The sequence below is a fragment of the Astyanax mexicanus genome, chromosome 2, assembly GCF_023375975.1.
Source record: "Astyanax mexicanus isolate ESR-SI-001 chromosome 2, AstMex3_surface, whole genome shotgun sequence".
Classification (NCBI taxonomy): domain Eukaryota; kingdom Metazoa; phylum Chordata; class Actinopteri; order Characiformes; family Acestrorhamphidae; genus Astyanax; species Astyanax mexicanus.
In genome coordinates this window covers 25,375,484-25,396,114 of record NC_064409.1, presented here as the reverse complement: position 1 = coordinate 25,396,114, position 20,631 = coordinate 25,375,484, and the positions used below count along the sequence as shown (strand labels likewise).

The 20,631-nt window shown below is 39.8% G+C and overlaps 2 protein-coding genes across 5 annotated transcripts in view; one reads left to right on the top strand and one right to left on the bottom strand.

The window, feature by feature from the left end:
* The window catches only part of rps16 (ribosomal protein S16), a 1,145,183-nt gene that overhangs the window by 717,785 nt on the left and 406,767 nt on the right, over window positions 1–20,631 (bottom strand). The window lies entirely within an intron of this gene.
* syt1a (synaptotagmin Ia) overlaps window positions 1–20,631 on the top strand; it is a 409,759-nt gene that overhangs the window by 243,705 nt on the left and 145,423 nt on the right. Inside the window, exon 4 of one of the 4 annotated variants that reach the window (XM_049473918.1) lies at window positions 4,382–4,492. The exons of 2 other annotated variants lie outside the window; for them this stretch is intronic. The gene's annotated coding sequence lies outside the window, so the exon portion shown is untranslated. Of the gene's footprint in view, window positions 1–4,300; window positions 4,493–20,631 lie in introns of those variants that run through there. One more of the 4 variants, XM_007287794.4, reaches the window with a different exon arrangement.

Below are 20,631 nucleotides of genomic sequence, written 5' to 3'. Positions count from 1 at the left end.
AAAACAAAGCATGCTAACTAAATTTGAAAAGGCGAACTGCTAGCTTTAATGCCTGGTCACATTTAACATCACTTCTGTGGTCTTATCATGCTGACTCCAGCCTCTTCCAGCATCACAATTGCATTGTTAGTACACTAATTACAGGCCTTCTCCCACATTGCTGTGAAGCTTGCTCACAATTGCTACCATGGTGTTAGCACACCGGATACTAGCCTTGTCCAACATCACTACTGCAGCATTAGCACACCTGCCTGCTACAGGCCTCATCCAGTGTTAGCATACCAGTGTGTGCTACAGGGGAATCATTAAATGTCACACACACTTGCATCAGCAGTAGGGTGTGAATCTCTTGTTTGATTGTGATGCTTTAAGTAATGATTCTGAATGAGTCAATAATAAAAGGTCACATTTTAACACAATTTAAGCTGATTTGATTATTTTGGGGTGATTTAGATTCATGATTATGATCCTGTTATTTTGTGCTCAATGCGACACACATTCATACAGTAGGGGTGTAAACATGTGACACTGGTTTAGTAGGGATTTTAAGTAATTCTGATTCAGTAAATCATAAATTGTCACATTTTAGCATAATTAGGTCTGAACTCATTTAGAATCACATTTTTGATTCAGATTGATCTTGAGCTCGATATGAAGCACATGCAGAAACAGGGGGTGTAAATATCTGTTTTGGTCATGGTACTTTATGCACCAATTATGATTCAGTGAATCATTAGATGTCACATTTCAGCGTGATTTATGCTGTATTGATTCCTTGGTGGTGATTTAGAATAAGATTTATGTTCCATGTTGAGCAGTGGGAGTTTAAATCTCTGAAATGGGTGATCATGGTTCTTTATGGGGCGATTCTGAAGCAGGAAATCATTAAAATGTCATGTTTTAGCAGGGTTTGATTCTCTTGAGCTGGTAGTCATGTTCATTTTCATATTTATGGTCCAGATTGATTACAGGTTCAATGTAACAAGGAGACATAAACAGCACATAAATCTTCTGATTCAACTCTGACTCCAATGTGATACATAATGGGCTGATTCTGCTTTGATTTTATGATTGGGATCTTGGGTTCAAGTCCTTTTTTTGGTGGAGCCTCCATATTCTTTTTGTGTCTGTGTGGGTTTCCTCTGGAGACTCAGGTTTCCTCCCACAGTTCAAAAACATGGTGATCAGGTAAACTGTCGTGGTGTATGAGTGTGTGTGTGTGTATCGGTGTAAGTGTAAATGTGTGTATGACTGAATGACCAGATATGGATTGGCTCTCTACTGGGTCAGCTCCTCAGAGCTTGGTACAGTCCTCCAGGTGGAGAGTGGAGAGCTGCTATATAAGTGTAACTTAATTCATTAATTTATTCAAGCATTTATTCATATTCATAAATGTAGTAATAATGAATACTGTAGAGTATAGAATGTCTGTGTGTGTGTGTGTGTGTGTGTGTGTGTGTGTGTGTGTGTGTGTGTGTGTGTGAGAGAGAGAGAGAGAGAGAGAGAGAGAGAGAGTGTATGTGTTTGTTTTTTTTTACGCTCAGACCACTGCCTCAGGAGTCATTAGCTTTAGCATTAGCATTAGCATGCATTTACCCCGGGAATGCCCTTGACCAGAAAAGCTCCTCCTGCTCATCCTGGGTGAGAGAGAGAAAGTGAGAGAGAGAGGGAGAGAGAGAGGGAGAGAGAGAGAGGGGGGGGGTGATTGAGAGAGAGGGGGGTGGGTAGGGTGCGAGAAAGCAAGTGAGCAGAAGAGAGGGGGAGGAGAAAGAGAGAAAGAGAAAGAGAGACATATGGGTAAAGGGGAGAGAGTCACCTGTTTTGTTTTGGGCAGGACTTGTGTGGACATTGTGCGGGTTACAGTGTGTGTGTGTGTGTGTGTGGTTACATCAGCCTGTACAGAGACAAAAGCAGGTAGGTGTGTGTTTACTGAGCAAAGAGACACAGAGAGAGAGAGAGAAAGAGAGAGTGTGTGTGTGTGTGTGTGTGTGTGTGTGTGTGTGTAAAAGAGAAGGAGAGCATGTGTCAGGGCAATCGAGTGATCATAGAGAGAGAAGGACAGATGGACAGGAAGACGAAATCAGAAAGCTAAAGAGAAACAAGAGACAGAGAGAGAGAAAGAAAGAGAGAGAGAGAGAGAGAGAGAGATAGGTGGGCAAGAAACACAGGAAGTGAGATGAGAAGAAAGAGAAAAGGACATGGACAAAGTGAGAGAGGAGAAAGAGATAGACAGAAAGAAAGAGAGTGACATAGGGTGAAAAAAGACAGAAGGGAAAAAAGGAAGAAATGAGGAGAAAAGAATAGGATAAAGATGCAGAAAGTGAGAAATAGAAGAGAGAATGACAAGAGTGTGTGAGAGAGAGAGAGAGAGAGAGAGAGTAAATGTGAACAGCCCAGATTGCATCTCAGCATGTACTCTCCTGCAGGTACGAAGGTATGATTACAGATGTGTGTTTCTACCACAAGAGGGCGTAGTGAAAGTGCTCCCTTCACTGCCTTATTAAAAGAGGTTACTTTTGGGTAGTGTACCTCCTGCTGAGAGACCATTGGCTGCTAGACATGCCTCTACAATGCACTTAAAGACATTTTTCCCAGTTGACAGAAGACACCTATATTTTGCAATGGTGTCATACATGAGAAAGCTGCACTCTTCCCAAACTGCTGGTGTGATGATCTGGGGAGCATCATATACGACAGTCGATCTTCCAACTGGCATTTTTCAGCGGTATAATGCTCACCCACACACTGCAAGGATTTTCCAGGAATGCCTCCACCAGATTGCAACACTTCAGCCCAATCCCATGTCACCCCTTGTCCCTACCACTAAGACCTACCCCTTCTTTGGACAGAGTTACAAGGGGAAGGGGTAAAATCCTTGCCCTAAGAAATGGGAAAACTCTTCAAGCACCCAACATGCCACCAGGAGCGCTAAAGTTCAGTAACCTAGCTGCTGGTTAACTAGTTAATTGCAGGGCTTTATTGTGTGTCTTCAGAAAGGGGGAAGATGGTGCAGAAATTAAATTATCACTGTCCATCCCTTAATGACTATCTAATGGGGGGCTGAAATTAGCTTTGATTAGATTTTATTTTATTTTATTTTCTGTTCCTTAAATGCTGCAGCCCCTGCCATATGTTGCACCATTTAAGGTGGAACGGGAAAGTTAGCTAGCTAGCTACTAAGACAAACTACTTGCAATCATTTTTATACTTGTTATTAAGAATTCAGCCATAAAATATTGAAATTACACATTAAACTATGGTAATATATAGTGCTAATCATCATTTTTAACAAGGAAAATACTTTTACATTTGTGAGTTTCTCTAGTTGCTTGTTCCACCATCTTTCCAGTGATTCTAATACATCTCAGTTTGAAGTGTGCATCTAAAACAAAGAATCTCTGTATGAATGGCTAACAAGCTGTATCCCTTCCCCTTACCTACCCCTCCAGCCTAATAAGAATCAGGATAAGTGGTAGGGTGAAGGAGTAAGTGGTAGGGCCAAGGGGTTGAAATGGGATTGAGCCTTCCTTGTTTTGCCCAGTCTCCAGATTTATCACCAATCCAGCATTTATGGGAGCTTCTGGGACGGCAGCTTCAGTAACCTACAGGTGTAGAGCAGGATCTACAGGCCCAGCTGCAACATCTGTGGTTAAATGTACTGGAGGATGCCGTACTTAACCTGTAAACCTCCATACCCAACCGTATCTCATCTTGTATCCAGGCTAGAGGCAACAAAAGGGTACTAGAGCCTGATTCAATTGTACAGTTTCCCCCAATATACACTGTGTAAATATAAACACACACATAGACAAAGATAGAGAGATAAAAGGAAGAGAGAGAAAGAGGGAGATGAACAGATGGAGAGAGAAAAGAAAGAGATTGATCTGAGGGCAACACAACACCTAAACACACACACAAACACACAAACACATCAACACTGTCAGGTCCTGTGATGCAGGTGATGATGCTGCTGTGTGTTTATGTTGCTCAAACTATACAGATGTAAATGTGTCCCATAAATAAAAGCCCCATTCTCCAGAACTGAGGGCGAGAGACATGGAGACATGCAGAGAGAGAGAGAGAGAGAGAGAGAGAGAGAGAGAGAGAGAGTGAGAGAGTGTGAGAAGGAGTGGGGAAAAATAACTGGTGAGAGAGTGAGTGAGTGGGTGAGCAAGAGAGAGAGAGAGAGGAAGAGAAAGAGAGACAGGGAGAGGGAGAGGGAGGGAGAGGGAGAGGGAGGCAGAGGGAGGGGTCAGGGGGAGGTGGGCGGGTAGAGGAGTACGAGAGAAAGAGAGCGAGAGCGATAGAGAGAGACAGGAGAAGAGAGAAAGGGAGTCAGAGCATCGTTTGGATGTAGACAAGTGTGTCGCTTTTCCTCCAGGAGAGAGAGAGAGAGAGAGAACGAGCGAGAGAGCCCGAGTGTGTGAGCGGCAGCGGAATCCAGCCTGAATTAAAGCCAGAAGTGGGAACACACACACACACACACTGACCGGTAAGAGACAGCATCTTTACTGTACTAACACACACACACACACACATACACACACACACACACCGTACACTGTAACACACAGGCAGCAGGCAGCTGGCTGTGTGTTACAGTGCATGGTGTGTGTGTGTGTTGTGTGATGAGTACTCTTGGGTTTAATTAATACAGCACATAAAGCTCTATGGTGTTCCTAATGTATTGGCGAGTATGCTGTAGTATTACAGTATATAGTATATAAATATACATACACTAACTGTATATATTTTAGACCTTTATTTTAGTCTGTTGATATGGTGATGGTTGTAGGGGTCATATACTGTATACACTGTACAGGTTTCAGTTTCAGCCTGGACTATGGTGTTTTGTTTTATATGTTATATATGTCACATTATACAGTATACATTATGTAAATGTGTTTATGTATAGAGGTTGTATGGGGGTATATACTGTTGCTAAGATCAGTGATTCATATCGATTTGATGCTAGCATTGCCATGCATTATATACGATTAAGTGTATAGATGTTGTTATTTGTGTAGTGATAGTTAGTTCTTATACTATACACACATGTTGTATATATTTAGAACACATTTTAGACCATTTAGTTTGCTTTTGTGGTGCTGGTTGTGGTTGGCTCTTGGTACTGTATACAGTACACTGGTTTCAGTTGAAGAACTACTGAACATTGCCTGAATGTTACCATGATTTTATATTGTAGTTATATTATGTATGTCAAATTTATGTATGTTTTAGTATATAGTTTTGTAGTGTATTATGTGTATAAACCGTGTATATAGATTATAGACATTTCATCTATGGCAGTGTTGATGAGAAGCATACAATTGATTCTGATGTGTGTATGAACTAACAAAATGCATATATGCATATATTACAGTTTATACTATATGTGGATACATACACTAAATGTATATAAATTAGAACACATTTAGACAATATTTACTTTATGTTACTGTAAATACAGTATACTGATTTCAGTTGCTGAAGTACTGTACACTGCATTAACATTTTTATGATTTTATATCATAAAATTGATATATGCTTGTATATACTTATGTATATATGCTTATGTATACATATACTATATATAGAATGTGAGCAGTGGTTGTATCGTAGTCTTGCCATACATTGTGTGTGTGTTTCATATATAGGAAAAAGCATTTAGTCTGGTACCGCCATGCATAATTACAATAAGTGTATAGATTTTACAGTGTGTGCAGTGATAGTTGGTTCTCATACTATATACACTAATCATATATATTAGACCACATATCTACTATTTGCTTCTGTGCTGCTTGTAGTAGGGATCTTATACTGAGTACAGTACACTGGTTTCAATTGCTGAAGTGCTGGACAGTGCCTTGACTATTATTTCGTACCATACAATTGGTATATGTGTGTATATACTTTATATAATCTATATACACACTTGTATGTAGATTGTGTCCTGGTATATACTGTGTATAGGTTGTGGACAGTGCATGAATGACAGTGTTGCCGAGAAGCGTGTTATTCGATGTGTGCGCAAACTAACAATATGCAATTTTGCTGGTATAAGTATATACACTGTATGTATATACTGTATAATAATTCTATATATTGTATGCCACATATTTGCTTATGTGGGGCTGGTTGGGTATGATACCGTACACAATATGCTGGTTTTAGTTGCTGAATGACTGTTCACTGCCTGGATTTTGCCTTTATATTATACCAACATTATATAGGTCAAACTGGTATAAATTTGTAAATGTTGTGTATATACTTTGCATTACTTTTTATAAATTATATATTTAGTATATTTACCATATATAACACTGCATACTAAATAAGGCAGTGTTGCTGTGATGTGCGTGATTCATACTGACGTGTGTAGGTACTAACAAATCCATTTATGCTGGTATTGCCATGCATTATATAACATTACGTGTATAGCTTATATTGCTGTTGTGTTCTTCTGGTGTGGTACAATTTGAGTTTTTATCAGAAGTGTACTGGTCTCAGCACGTCTGGACTATGAGTTTATATTATAGTCATAGTATGTATGTCAAATTGGTATATATTTATATGTATGTATGTTTATGCATATAGATTGTATGATGTAATGGTGCATGTATGGCTGTGTTGCTGTTATGTTTGTGATTGTTGTCAGTGTGCATAGGTACCAGCAAAATGCATTAATGCTGGTATTGATATGCATTATATAACATTAAGTGTATAGATGTTCATGTTTATGTGGTGCTGTTGGGGTCTATTTAAATGTCTACTGGTTTCTAAACTATTTTATTGATTTATTTTGTATGCATATATAAATGTATGTATGCTGTATACATATATACTGCATAGCAACAAGTAGAATAAATATTTATTCTACTTTCATAATGTTATATATGATTTGTGTTAATGTTGGAGTATACTGTATGTATAGTCAGCAGAGTCTATATATTTAGGTGTATGTACACTGTGTATATGTGTATACATGCTGCTATATACATCATATACAAGACATTTTAATTTTGATATATTTACAGTATATTATATAGAGCATTATAGCTGTGCTATAAAACAGCACAGAGACAGCCTGGGCAGTGCGTTACTGCTGATGCTGTCATGCAATGTGTATGAATCACATCTAAGTACAATGAGTACAGTCTGTAGCGTAAATGACTGGACACAGTCTGGACACTGTGTGCCTGTTTATATAAATGTGAATTATTAGTGATATATAATGCAATGTGTATAATTTGATTTGTTAGGACTTTAATGACATGCATGATGTATATCGTTGAATAGTGTGCTTGTCTACGCTGTTAATCTTCACTAATTTTATATATATTACTGATATACAGTGTTTGATGTGTAGTAATGTGTACGGGCTCATTATGTGTTTTAGTACTGGGTGACAGTTAAGAGTGTATTTTAGAAAGTAAAATGGATCACAATTAAGCAAGCTCATGCATGTTATGTATTTTGCTTTATATACATAGTTTAAATGTATATGAACACACATACAGTTCATATACATATAGATTTATCTAGGAAAAGCTTGATAATTATACAAAAAAGATACTAATACTAAACACAGACTGGAAAGTACAAACCCATCAGAGAGAAAAAAAAGTGGTAGACTCCGCCCACATATGTAATGATGACAGGATGTAGTAAAGTTGTTTAGTGCAGCCCAGACTCTGGGCTGGAATTTTTTGTTGTGAAAAAAACCCTAGAAAAGTGTTTTGTAGTGCAAACAAATCAAACTATGAATCAATTTTCACACTTGTTATTTTGGCTCCGACCAAACAAGGTAGGTTTGAATGCAGCCTAACACAGAATTAGGCAAATCGTTGTATGTATGTATGTATGTATATAGTGTGTATACAGTGTGTGTATACATACATATGTGTGTATGCAGTGTTTGTACACACTGTGTGTACATGGTGTGTGTGTGTACAGTGAGCATAGATTATGATTATGTGTATACAGTGTGGGTATATGGTGGGTGTATATATTGTGTATAAGCATAAGCAAATGAGTGGAGTGTACAGTGTTAGGACTGGATTCAGGGCGTGTTGTGTGTCGGTAGAAACAATGGCTTTGAAGTGATGAGGAGTCGTGCATGTGTGTGTGTGTGTGATTGAGTGTGTGTGTGTGTGTGTGTGTGTGTGTGTGTGTGTGTGTGTGTGTGTGTGAGCTTTAGGGGTTTGAATAACTTCAGTAGCGTTCTCTCTCTCTCCCCGCTGTCGCTCTATTTCTGGCTCAGGCTCTGGGGACTTCATCTCTACACATGAATAAAGGATTTTCTGTCGTTTCCTCTCTCTCTCTCTCTCTCTCTCTCTCTCTCGTTCTTTCTGTTCTTTGAAAGCAGACAGCATTCACCCTCCAGCTTCCACAAATCTGGTCCATCATCCGTGTCATAATTTGCACTTCTTCAGTTTTTACACTGGAGCTATGAGGCTAATGGCAAATGTAGCTAATAAACATTCTCTGTTACCGAAATTTATCTCTGTTTATGTTTTAGGGCATTACTGAGTTTGCCAACCCCTTTTTGTATGGTGTTCATAACACTCTGATATTGTTGTGTCGTGTTCATAACAGGCTAATGGCTAATGTAGCTAATAAACATCATTTATAACTGACATGTATCCAGTTTGACACACTATTTAGTATATTGGGCATTTTTCTGAATGAGGTTCTTAATAGTAGATCACATGAGGTAATTGTGAATCAAAATCATTTCAGGTCTCGTTACTAAGCTAAATTGGGCTACATTAGCTTAGCTTATCTTAGCGTAGCTAAAAAAAACAGTTGCAGGCAGACTGAGGTATAAATCATGTTATCACTGTGTTAAAATAGACCGTCAGCAGAAGCAGGAAGTAGCTGGTGTTTATTTTACATTTTACACTCAAGCTATTAAGCAACTGAAGCTAGAAAACTATGTAAGTTTATGTACACCAATTAGCTTGAAGCTAACTAGCATACCCAACTCATTAAACAGGTATTCAGTAATCTATATTCAGACTTTTTGAGATTATGTAAGTAGTGACACTGTATAGCTATGTTATGGGCTAGAAAATTGGCTAAATTAGCTTAGCATCTCTTGGCTAATAACAAAAGGAGGATTAGTTAAGTCTGAATTGTGTCATTACTGATTAAAACACCAGTACAGGCAACTTTGGTCCATCTGTATTGCCAGCAGGAGGTAGCTGGTACTTATTTTGCATTGTAACTTCATGCTACCAGGCTAATGTAGCTAACAAACAATGTACACTTATGTACACCAGTTAGCATCATGCTAATTAGCATGTGTAAATAATCACACGCACTTCTCACCTCAAACTGTGTTCAGGTGTTCAGTAGAGTAATCTATAACAGACACTGTTATCTAGAACATCGTCTACATTAGCTTAGCATAGCATGGCTAATAACAGTAGACAGACTGGCAGGCAGACTGAGGTCTGAATCATATCATGACTGTGATCAAATAGAAGATCAGAACAGACAGAAAACAGCTGGTGCCTATTTTGCGTATCAAACTCAACCTTCTGAATGTTGCTAAAAACAACGTGTGCTTAGCTCAATGCTAACTAGCATGCAAAAATCATTACATTCTCCTTAACTCAAACAGTGTGGAGGTGTTTAGTAATCTTTAATAAACAATGGTAATTTGGGTTCTGACACTGCATGATTGTTTGTTATACAGCACTAACAGGGCTAAATTAGCTTAGCATGGCTAAAACAGGCCCAAAACTGAGGGCTGGATTGTGTCATCCATGATCAAACAGAAGACCAGCTCAGGCCCCTCTGGTCCACCTGCAGCGCCGGCAGGAAGTGGGGGTATTTTTAGCAGCTCTGGTGCTCCATCTGCTCCAGGGTGGATGGACTGACTGGACCACCCTGGGTTAAAGGAACAGATCATTAAAATATGCTAAAATTCAGAATTATTAGTTACAGTGAGTTAAAAACGATAACTTACAAAATAGCCTGCTTAATCACATGATGCTACATTATCATTTTAACCAAAAAAATAGGCTACTAACATTAATTAAAAATATTTATCCACAGTTTAGCATTGCATCAAAGATTTTGTGGTAGCACAGATAATTTACTTGTATGGTAATTGGTGAAAAGGGACATATTACACAACTTTTTACACAAGTTAAAACAGGTCAATAGGCTATACAAAAGTTCTTTGCAAAAATCACTCTCACATAAAGACCAGCTCTCTCCAGCTCTATTCTTGCCAGTTTAGGTCCCTTTTAGAATGAGCTTTTTAAGGGCTCTATTACTTTTATGCAAATGCTAAGCTCTTCCACACGCTAATGAGCTTGGGCTAATTGGCAAACCACAAACAAACTAGTTTATGCTTAACTGCAAAAGAAGCACAAAACTTGTTTTTTAAAGGTACTTACATCTCTTACAGCTCATTGGTTGAATTGGGGCAGACAGCAGTTAGAGATTCCTCCATCATACGAAGTCTGCTGGCTAATTCTGCTGTATTCTGTTTGAGGTTCTCAACCAGAATGACCAAAATGCATTACACTACATTAACTACCTTTGTTCTCCACAGAACGACCGAAGCTGCTTGGAAATGCTGTTCCCTGTCCTCACACTTTACATAGAAATAGAAATTAATTCAGTCTGATTTCAGATGAACTCCCTCTGTCCCGTTTATTTCGCTCTGTGCTCCTGAAGAAAGGATTTGTGCTGTTGAGCTCGGTCAGGGTTCTGTAGAGATGGAAAATGGGGGACAGGCTACACTGTTCCAAGCTTTTATTCCACCTGGATATTCCCATTAAGGAAAATATAACAGTGTCTAGAGCTCATTTTGAGTGGAGCTGCTGAATTACAGCCTGGAAAAGCTTTGTTAGATCACACACACACACACACACACACATTTGGTCTTAAGCACTGAGTCTTTGCAAAAGAGGATGTATAAAAGGCTCTCATGGCTATTTTTGTGTAGTGCACCTCTTGATGAGACTTTGTTGACTGCTAGTCATGAACACACCAACTTATGTTTTTCAGCAGGATAATGTTCACCCACACACAGCAAGCCTTTCCCAGGATTTTTTTCATCAGATTACAACACATCCTTGTCCTCGGTCTCCAGATTTATCACCACTTTAAACAATACAATACACTAAACATATACACTTATCTATAGCAAGTTTATAACTAAAATAAATTAGTATTAGTATTAGTATATATCGTGCTGCCCTACTGTCCTTCCGGAGGAGCAGACTCCACAGCCTTAACCAAACAAAAGCAGCATATCAATAGGCAGCCTGCCAGAGTCACTCATTAACTATTAATGACACCACAGCTGGACACACACACACAAACACACACTGTTATTAGTTTAACCCCTCCCCTGTAAGACAAAGACATGTTTTTAAACCAGTCAGGCTTTTAGATATTTCTACTATATATATATAAATGTGTAGAGTATATAACAGGACATATACAGTATATTACCGTAATAATGTTGTAAATGTAGGCATTGGGGTTGATGGGTCTATGGTGGTTACTGTGGTATTGTGGATGGTACAGTGGGTGCACTGGGGTTTAGGCTCTGTTGCTGTTTTTGTTTAACTGTAAATGGCACAGTGAACCGGTAGCACTGAAATGAGCGCAGTGTTGGTCAGCAGGACTGTGACTAATGAACACACACAAACACACACACACACAAACGCTCACACACTGCTGAGTGTCCGCCTACGGGCCTGCATGCACAGAGCAGACGATTAGAGCAGAAACCTGTGTGACATTTCAGGAGTGTAGTCAACCAGTGTGTGTGTGGTGTGTGTGGTGTGTGTGTGTGTGTGCGCGTGTGTGTGTGTGTGTGTGTGTGTGTGTGTGTGTGTGTGTGTGTGTGTGTGTGTGTGTGTGTGCGTGTGTGTGTGTGTGTGTGTGTGTGGGTGAAGCTCAAGATTACAAAGTAAACAACTGTATGTGTGTGTCTAGGGGGGGTGTGTCTATGTGTCTATTCCCATTGGTCTGTTTCTTTTGGCCCATTCTACTGGTCAATTTTCATTAGTCTATTATTATTTGTCTATCTCTATTGGCTTGTCGAAATACCCATTCTCTTCTTATGTTTCTCTTAGTCTGTTTCCATTGGCCTGTTTCTATTGGTCAGTTTTTATTGGTATGTTATTTTGTTTATTCTATTGTCTGTTGCTAATGGTGCTTCTCCATTACTCTGTATTTATTGGTCAGTTTCTATTGGTATGTTATTTTGGTTTATTCTATTGGTCTGTTCCTATTGGTTCTTCTCCTTTTTTTTGTTTTGTTTTTATTGGTCAGGTTCCATTGGTATGTTACTTTGGTTTATTCTATTGGTCTGATCTTATTGGGATTTCTCTATCAGTCTGTGTCTATTGAACTGTATCTATTATTCAGCACATGTTTTTATCTTATTGACTTGGGTTTATTGGTCCGTACTATTTGTTTGTTTCTTTTGATCTTGTGAACAGATTTGTTTTTGTTGGGACATTATATTGTATTTTAGGAATGGTCTGTTTCTATTGACTTGTTTCTATTGGTTTATCCTTTTTGTCCATTTGCTGTTGTGCTGTTGGTCCATTTTATTGTATGGTTTTAGCCTGGTCTTTTCTATTGGTAATGATTTTTTTTTTTAATAATAATAAAGTTCTGTCTCTTTTGGTCTGTTCCTGCTTGTTTGTGTTGGTCCATTTCTCCACTTTTAGAGTTGTGTATCATTGTATCATGTGTTTCATTAAGGATATTTATTGTTTTAATGCGTGTGTGTGTGTGTGTGTGTGTGTGTGTGTTTGTGTGTTTGATTGGCTGTCTCTGTATCACTGTGGGGGAAAAGATTAGAGTCACATGATCAGCAATGTGGGATCCTGTGCCAAAATCTGTTCTTTTTAATCTCGCTCACACACACACACACACACACACTCTCTCTCTCTCTCTCTCTCTCTCTCTCTCTCTCTCTCTCTCTCTCTCTCTCGCTCTCTCTCTAAGGATTTAGATAATCCAGAGGTTTTGGCCTGTAGTCAGAAATTAGCTGTGTGATTGTTGGGTTTAGTGTTGACCCACTGTAGGTCAGCCATGTTCACACACTGCACTTTCAGCACCAAGCTCGCCTGGACAGCGCCACCCAGTACCACTCTAATATAGTTTCCTCCTATTTCACTGTAGAACACATTCTTATATGTACCTGAAAGTATAAGACGCTGTTGGTGGATAATTCTCAGTTGTGAAAGGAGGATAATAAAATATGCAGATAAACTGATACAGCACTGATATTGCAGCTGATAAGATGGGTAATGGGTGTAAAAATGGGTGTAGCTCAGCTATACTTCGTTTATGATATTTGGATCTTCTGGTTTATTAAAGCATAATAATAGCATAGTAATTAATTGAATGAATACTACAGCTTGAGCAGGTGTTCCGCTTATGCGTTCTGGGAGAATACCCCTGATAGCAGTAAAGCACGGCTGCTTCCCCTCTCAGACCCGATCGATAGCGCTGATCCTCCTGAGCCGGCCGGAATATGATTTATCGCCGGGCCGTGTGTTGATTCGCCATATTGATTTAAATGCATAATGTTTTACATCGCGGCTACAAACCCCAGCACACGTGAAGTAATGACTTCGATTCATTCTCCCGTTTAAACTCCACTAACGACAGTCTCACGGTGCTCCACACATTCATTCAGAACCGGACAGAACACCCGACGGACCTGTCTGATACTTCTCTGCACCATTAATCACATCAGCAGATCTGTAGAGCTGCCCCTCAAGAACCAACAGCGACCTGACCCGTCAACCGGTGAACTATGACTGTAACAGCTACAGTTCTTTATCATGAGTTCTTTACTACACATTTTCAGAAATCTTCCTTTTTGACAATTTCAAGTTTACTACATTATTTGAACAAATAATCTGTCTCTTACACAGTGTCAAAATGTATTGATGAGTGGACCAATAGAAATTCTTTTTTCATTCACCTTCTCCTAAAAAATCTAAAAAGGTTTTATCTCTATTCTGTAAAGTTGCTGTTTTGAAGGTAAAAAAGCACTTTTTAAATGATTATTTCAGGTATTAAGGGAAAAAACTATCCATCCATCCAGTCTTGTGTAAAAAAGTGTTTTCACTTATTTTTGCTTAACCCTGAATTGTTTGATTTTCTTGTTGCCGAACCTTATTGTTGTGTATTGACTACTTATTTTGCCTTGCCCTTCTACCTATTTTGGATTTCCCGTGTATGACCTTTTTGTCTGTTCAATCTGGTATGTTCTTTACCCTTGCTCGCTGTGTTTGGCATCCGCGTGTGTGTGTCGTGTGTCTGGCCACCATGGAAATAACATTAAGAATTCCAAATATAACTACTGGCTTTACTAAAGACCAGGGTTTTCAAGGATGCAAAAGCATTTTTAAAATAAGATTCATTGGATTTAGTGAAGTCAGTGGTTCTACATAGAACAAAGTAGAACATTATTTTGTTGTACAAACAAAAATTCTGTTTAGAATAGGTTGTAAAAGCTTTTTTTTTCCATTTTTAAAGTAGAACAAATATCACTGCTTTAGACAGATCCAGATGGGCTTTCACTCCAGATTTTACACAGGTGGTCTGAGAGAGGCTTTCCACAGATGGGTCCGATATACGAGAGAGAGAGAGAGAGAGAGAGAGAGAGAGATGATGGAGGGGTTGTTCCATGTGGATGAGCTGCAGCTGTCCTCTTTGTGCTAGAGAGCACACATCAGTGGCCAGACTGATTCCCTGTACAGAATGAAGGACATGTGCCCTTTTTACTCTCGCGCTCTGTCTTTCTATCTCTCTCACCCTCTCTCTCACCCTATTAGTCTAAACATACTGAACATTAAAGCAGGGGAAGATATAGGTTCTCTATAGAATTACACTATTATAAAGGGGTTATAGAGGAGTTTAAACATTTAGTATTGGACTAGAGCGGTATAAAGCCCCAAAAATTGACCTACAACAGTGTAAAGCCCTCCAGCATTAGGCTAGATGGGTATAAAGTGGAGTATAAAACCTCTAACATTGGCCTAGAAGGGTATAAAGCCTATAGGATAGGGCTAGGGGGTATAAAGCCTCCAGCATTGGGCTAGAGGGGTATAAAGCCTCTAATATTTGGCTAGAGAGGTATAAAGCCTCCAGCATTGGGCTAGAGGAGTGTAAAACTTCCTGCATTGGGCTAGAGGTGTATAAAGCCTTCAGCTTTGGGATAGAGGGGTATAAAGCCCTCCAGCATTGGGCTAGAGGGGTATAAAGCCCTCCAGCATTGGGCTAGAGGGGTATAAAGCCTTTAGCATTGTGTTAGAGGGGTAAACACCTCTAGCATTGGACCAGAGGAGTGTAAAACATCCTGCATTGGGCTAGAGGTGTATAAAGCCTTCAGCTTTGGGCTAGAGGGGCATAAAGCCTCCAGCATTGGGCTAGAGGGGTATAAAGCCTCCAGCATTGGGCTAGAGGGGTATAAAGCCTCCAGCATTGGGATAGAGGGGTATAAAGCCTCCAGCATTGGGCTAGTGGGGTATAAAGCCTCCACCATTGAGGTATAAATGCATATCATGTATACTCCTTAAATTAATACAGTGTGTGCTGTGGTTAAAGAGTAAATGGGCTTAAGTGCTGGATAATTGTTTTTCACCAAACTAGCACTTTAATCTGCTCTGGTGGGAGGTTTGTTGACCTTTTAGCTCTAATATGAAGGTCAGGCATCTGTCATTAGAGGGTAAATCCTGCCATTTTAGAGTCTGGAATAAAGAGAGGACAGATAAAGAAGCTGTTATATAACAGTGTTAATGGGGGATGGCAGGTAGGCAGTCAGTGAATGTGTGTGTGTGTGTGTGTGTGTGGTTGTGTGTGTGTGTGTGTGTGTGTGTCACAGTGTGCAATCTGCAATAGATCATTTGAATTGTGAGCCAAAGGTTGAGTTCGTGTTCAAGGTTGTTAAAGTGTTTCAGCTGCATTCACCAAATAATCACATGTTCACCCATAGATATTAATTCACTGATACCATCCAAACATCACGTTCAGTATAAAAGTGTGACATGGTGTATAAAAGTTGTTTTCAGGTTTTAAAACATGTCTGTCTAGAAGAAACAAGAAAAAACAGCCCTAATGTATTTGTCATTTTTGTGCCGTCACAAATACCAGCATATTTAAATAAAAAAGGCACCATAAACTGCAGCCAATCAGAACAGAGCTCATTGGCACCCTAAGCAAATAATTCGTTGTAATATAAAAAAAATGTTTGGACCACTGTTTTCACTAAAGAACTCTTGGAGAACTCTTTTATTTAAAAGTGTAAATCTGACCACAGCAGATTATTCTGTTGCTTATTTTAGATTTTTTTTTTTTTTTTTGGATGCCAGATTAACTTTTTTTAAACTGAACTTTTTTTAAACTGAAAAAAAAAAAACTAATTTTGGTGCATTTTTCTTAAATAAATAATCATGATAAACTGCATCTCTTTTATATAAAGAAGCAGGTTTTAGACTCTACACATGTCTTGGCCGTGTTTTAGGGGTGACCGAGCGAGCTATTGAACTATCGCTTTAAAGGACGTCAATAAGTAGCTTTCTTAAAAGCCTGCGATGGATTGGAGCTTTAAGGCGGGGGCGGTATTGACGGTCGGAGGGCAGAGCTGTGTTTTATCTGAGAGCTCGTCGTTTCTCCTCCGTCTCTCGCCCGCCGCTCATTGACGTTCTCACTGGAGAGGCAGATTATTGGGTATTTGGAGTAATTACTGCTGTAAGCCGGCCATTTGCGAGGTCATATCTGCGCTGTGATCGCCGAGTTCCGGCATGGACCACGTTAAAATGACCAACCACCAAAGTGCATCCTCCCTCCAACGCTTCCCGCCTTATCTACTGATGTAGAAGCTTCTTATTTATTTATTTATTTGCATTTAACCCTTTGTAGTCTGGAGTTATTGTTGTCATATCTAAATACATTCAACAGTTAGAACTGTTCCATCAAACCTGTTGCCATCAACCCTGTTACCATCAATCCTGTTACTGTTAACTGTGTTACCGTTAACCCTGTTACAATCAACTCTGTTACCATCAGCACTGTTACCATCAAACCTGTTATCGTTAACCCTGTTAAAAATATTTGAGAATACAGTGAAATCAATTCCATTGCCTCTTTAACTCCCATGTTAACTCTGTTTCTGAATGATGTAGATGATGTAATGTCATACCTCAGAGTGAGATAATTTAACAGATTTAACAGCATAAACAAGGTGTGGGACGGTGGTATCAGAGGGTTTTACAGAATGACAGTCTCTGAGCGTCTCTGCTCTTTGCTCTGCTTGTCCTTATCTCCCGAAACCCTTTAAAACTCTTCAGTCTTTAATTTGATCTTTAACTGAACCGTCAGAGTAATTTACGCATCAAAGTGAATCAAAGTGGTTTAAAAAATTCACACAAAAGGCTGAGAGATCAGAGCGGAGTCAGCAGGGCTCCTGATGAGCGCTGGACCTTTTTCCACTTCATTGGTCGTCCTGTGGGGGTCAGAGCCGAATCAAAAGCAATCAGTCTCTTTTTGTCCTCTCTAAAGACCCGTACCGAGCATCCCATCAGCTCTCGCTCTGCAGCGAGCGCCGAACACCGCCGCGCCGGATACAGCGCTTCCACTCCAGCGACCCGACCGCCAGACCCGCCGGAAACAAATGAGGAAATCACACAGCATTTACTCATATCTCTCTCTGTCATTTCTGCTTCCTCTCATCTTTCTGTCGCTTGTCTTGTTCTTGATTTTTTTCTTTGAACTTTGTACTCTTTCTGCCTCTCTATCTTACTCTCTATGGGTCTCGACTGCATCTCTAAATTTCTACTGTCTCTCTCTGCCACTGCTGTCTATTGTTCTCTCTCTGACTCTCTATTTCTTTGCTTCTATAGCCTCTTTTACTCTGCCTTTACTCTTCCCGCCTCTATTTTCTCTTTTTGTGCCTCCACTACCTCTGTATTTCTCAATCAGCCTTTACTTTCTCCTACCAATTTTCCTTTCTTCCATCTATGTGTCTTTCTATCATCATGGGCTATTTTCCCTTTTTGCCTCTCTCTAATCCTTTATTCTTCCCTCTCTTCCTGTCTCTACCTTCCGTTTCTCATCCTCTTTTTTTACTGCATTCTATTGTCTCTGCTCTTACATTTGACTTAACTGTCTGTCGGTCTCTCTCTCTATCTCTACTGTTTCTCTTTCATTTTGCCTCTACTGCCTTTCTCTGTCTCTCTCTCTACTGTTTCTCTTTCATTCTGCCTCTACTGTCTCTCTCTGTCTCTCTCTCTACTGTTTCTCTTTCATTCTGCCTCTACTGTCTCTCTCTGTCTCTCTCTCTACTGTTTCTCTTTTATTCTGCCTCTCTCCCTCTCTCTCTTCCCTATCTCTCTACTGTTTCTCTTTCATTCTGCCTCTACTGTCTCTCTCTCTCTCTCTCTCTGTCCCTATCTCTCTACTGTTTCTCTTTCATTCTGCCTCTACTGCCTCTCTCTCGCTATCTCTCTACTGTTTCTCTTTCATTCTGCCTCTACTGCCACTCTCTCTCTCCCCTATCTCTCTACTGTTTCTCTTTCATTCTGCCTCTACAGCCTCTCTCCCTCTCTCTCTCCCCCTATCTCTCTACTGTATCTCTTTCATTCTGCCTCTACTGCCTCTCTCTCTCTCTGTCCCTATCTCTCTACTGTATCTCTTTCATTCTGCCTCTACTGCCTCTCTCTCTCTCCCCATCCCTCTACTGTTTCTCTTTCATTTTGCCTCTACTGCCTCTCTCTGTCTCTCTCTCTGTCTCTCTCTCTTTCTCTTTGCTTTTACTGTCTTCTTCTCCCACAAATTTACCCACTCCCATCTATGTGTCTTTACCATTTGCAGCTTTTATTGCCTTTCTCTTATCATTTATATTCTTCCCTCTATTCTTCCCTCTCTTCCTGTCTCTCTTAATCTCTTTCTCTTTTATTATTTGTCTCTACTCAACTGTCTGTCTCTCTCTTCCCATTCCTCTATTGTTGCTTTTTCTCTCTGCCTCTACTGCCACTTTCACTTCCTACTTCTGTTCTCTCTCTCTCTCATTTTTAGTGTCTTTTTGTTCCTCAAAAACTCTGTGACCAAACTAACAGCCTGATAAAATCTGAGCACCCCCTCCACCCCACTCCAAGAGAGAGAGAGAGAGAGAGAGAGAGAGAGTTGTAGAGGCTCGGACAGCCTTGGGTTTCTCCTGATCCTCACAGATAGTAGCTATAAGAGGATTTTGCACACATTTCTGCTGGTGACATTATACCCTCTGTTAACTACGCATTGTCACTGTTAACAAACACTGTTAACACCAACTCTGCTACCTTTTATTGTCAACCCTGTAATCATTAACCCTCTTATTGTTAGCATCAGCCACATTGCCATCAACCCTTTTACCATCAACCGTTTTCATAAATCCTGTAATGTTAGGTCAATTTTTGCTTCAAATGAAACTTCGGGGTATAAGGAGTGTACACGTATTTTCCATATGTCTCTTTATATAGATATTGTCCTTAAAGCAGCAGCCAATCAGGTTTGAGCAGCTGCTGTTGTTGAGCCTTTCCCCTTCACTGCTCTTTATAAATACAGCAATCGCAGTCCCAGCCTTTCACACACACAGGCATACTGCTCACAAATGGAGTGTGTGTGTGTGTGTGTGTGTGCGTGTGGTGTGTATAGTGTGTGTGTTGAGCTGAGCCGCGAGCGCCGGGTCCCTGCGTGGCACGGCTGTCAGTGCGAATCGCTCGCCATCCTGTCGAGATGAGAAACCCCCTTTGGGAGGAATGAATTACCCACAGTGCACCAGGAAAGCACAGCACTCACCCACTGAAAGGGACAGCGTCGTGATCTGTCTGGGTCAGAACCAGGATCAGCATCCGTCTGCATCACGATCCAAATCACTACAGAATCTACTGTGTACAATATTTACACCAGAATCACAATTACACACCATCCATTTACATTTGAATCAGAATCAAGATTCACAAGGAGAAAAAAATTCTTTGGCTCAAAATCAGTATCAAAATGAATTTGAATTTGAATCAGTTACCAGGTTTAAGACCTGTGTGGACCAGAAATACAGTTCTGTTGTCTTAAATTAGTTTGAATATGTATCAGAAACAAAATCCTGTGCAGAAGCTAGTTTGAGATCTGCTGAGATCAGAACCAGATTTTTTAAAACATGTTCCAGTAGAACTGTAATCAATCTGGATCCGAATCAGAATCTGACAGCCTGCTTGGTTTAAAAAAAATGCTTCAATCAGAATCAGAATTATGATCTGTCTCGGTTAGAATCAGATTTGTGATGAGTCTGAATCCGAAATCAGAATCTGACAGCCTGCTTGGTTAAAAAAAATGCTTGAATCAGAATCAGAATTATGATCTGTGAATTATGATCTGGTCAGAATCTGAATTAGATTAATATTCCACTTCAGACAGAGGCAAAACTGTGATTCCTCTAGATCTGAATCAGAATTCAAGTCAAGTCAAGTAGTTTTATTGTCAATACTGCATATGTACAGGACATACATAGAATTGAAATTACGTTACTCTCCTTCCCAATTTTACAGCAAGTACAGATAATGGATAATAAAGAAAAAGGGGAGACACTATGTGTACAAT